Below are 2,096 nucleotides of genomic sequence, written 5' to 3'. Positions count from 1 at the left end.
CTTTGTTATTGGTCTGTTTAAATTGTGTGTGTCTTCCTGACTCAATCTGGGCAGATCATATAAATTAAGAAATTTATCGATATCTTCACTGTCTTCTATTTTATTAGAATATAGGGTTTCAAAATACTTTCTAATTTCTTCTGTATTTCTGTAGTGTCTGTTGTGATATTGCCTTTTTCATCCCGTGTATTAGTAATTTGAGTTTTCTCTCTTCTTCTCTTCGTTAGCATGGCTAAGGGTCTGTCTATCTTATTTATTTTTTCAAAGAACCAACTTTTAGTTTTATCAATTTTTTCAATGTTTTTTTTGTTGTCGTTGTTTTAATTTCATTGATTTCCACTCTGATTTTAATTATTTCTTGTCTTCTGCTATATTTGCTGTTGTTTTGCTCTTCCTTTTCTAGGGTTTTGAGATGTAGTGTGAGTTCATTTATTTGTTGGTTTTTTCTTTTTTTGAGGAATGAACTCCAGGAAATGAATTTCCCTCTGAAAACTGCTTTCATTGTGTCCCATAGATTCTGGTATGTTGTGTCTGAATTGTCATTTATCTCTAAGAATTTTTTGATTTCCTCCTTTATGTCTTCTGTAACCCATTGATCATTCAGTAACATATTGTTTATTTTCCATGTGATGCAGGATTTTTCCTTCCTTCTTTTATTATTGATTTCCAGTTTCATTCCATTATGATCAGATATGGTGCATGGTATTATCTCCACACCTTTATATTTACTAAGATTTGCCCTATGGCATAATATATGATCTATCTTTGAGTAAGATCCATGTGCTGCTGAGAAGAACGTGTATCCACTTGATGATGGTTGATATATTCTATATATGTCGGTTAAGTCTAGGTTATTGATTGTGTCATTGAGTTCTATAGTTTCTTTATTCAGCTTTTGTCTGGAGGATCTGTCTAATGGTGAGAGCGGTGTGTTGAAGTCACCCATTATTATTGTGTTGTGGTCTATTTGACTCTTGAACTTGAGGAGAGTTTGTTTTATGAACGTTGCCGCACCATTGTTTGGTGCATACAAATTGATAATTGTTATGTCTTGTTGGTGGATGGTTCCTTTTAACAGGATATAGTGTCCTTCTTTATCCCTTTTGATTAACTTAGGTTTGAAGTTGATTTTATTTGATATGAGTATGGCCACTCCTGCTTGCTTCCGAGGGCCATGTGAGTGGTATGATTTTTCCCAACCTTTCACCTTCAGCCTGTGTATGTCTTTTCCTAACATATGAGTCTCCTGAAGGCAGCATATTGTTGGATTTGTTTTTTTGATCCAGGTTACTAGCTTGTGTCTCTTGATTGCTGAGTTTAGTCCATTAACATTTAAGGTTACAATTGAAATATGATTTGTACTTCCAGTCATGTTTATTTATTTATTTATTTTAGTTTGGCTAGTTTTTTACTTTTTGGTTATTTTCCTCCCCCTTTACTGAGATACCTCCCACTGTTAGTTTTGGGCACTATTTTTCCATTCCTCTTCTTGTAGAATTTTGCCCAAAATGCTTTGCAATGCTGGTTTTCTGGCTGAAAATTCTTTTAGCTTTTGTTTATCGTGAAAGATTTTAATTTCATTGTCAAATCTGAAGCTTAATTTTGCTGGATACCGTATTCTTGGTTGGAATCCATTATTTTTCAGTGTTTGAAATACATTCTTCCAGGATCTTCTCGCTTTCAAAGTCTGTGATGAAAAATAAGCCGTTAACCTCATTGTTTTACCCCTGAATGTAATCTGAAAAATATGGAACGCTTCACGAATCTGCATGTCATCCTTGCGCATGGGCCATGCTAATCTTCTCTGTATCGTTCCAATTTTAGTATATGTGCTGCCAAAGTGAGCACATGAAGGTCCACTCTTGTTCTTGTGTATTCAGAAATAATATTGTAAAAATGTCCATTCTCCTAAAAGCAATATACAGATTCAGAGCACTCACTAGGAAAATAAAAATGACATTCATCACAGAACTGGAAATAAAATTTTTAAATGCATTTGGAAGAATAAGTGACCCAGAGCACGAAAAGAAATAATAAGTAAATTATCAAAGCAGAAGGCACAAAAATATGTGTTCTGAAAACATAGTGTAGAGCAG

At 34.0% G+C, this 2,096-nt stretch overlaps 1 non-coding gene across 1 annotated transcript; it reads right to left on the bottom strand.

The window, feature by feature from the left end:
• Positions 1-1,741: 1,741 nt before the first annotated feature.
• LOC124092114 (U6 spliceosomal RNA) lies at positions 1,742-1,848 on the bottom strand. The gene has a single exon (XR_006851524.1). It is a non-coding gene; the product is annotated as a U6 spliceosomal RNA (small nuclear RNA).
• Positions 1,849-2,096: the final 248 nt, after the last annotated feature.

The sequence above is a fragment of the Marmota monax genome, unplaced genomic scaffold, assembly GCF_021218885.2.
Source record: "Marmota monax isolate L192 unplaced genomic scaffold, Marmota_monax_Labrador192_F-V1.1 WCK01_AAM20220418_F8-fsc00168, whole genome shotgun sequence".
NCBI lineage: Eukaryota > Metazoa > Chordata > Mammalia > Rodentia > Sciuridae > Marmota > Marmota monax.
This window is presented reverse-complemented; position numbering and strand designations above follow the sequence as displayed.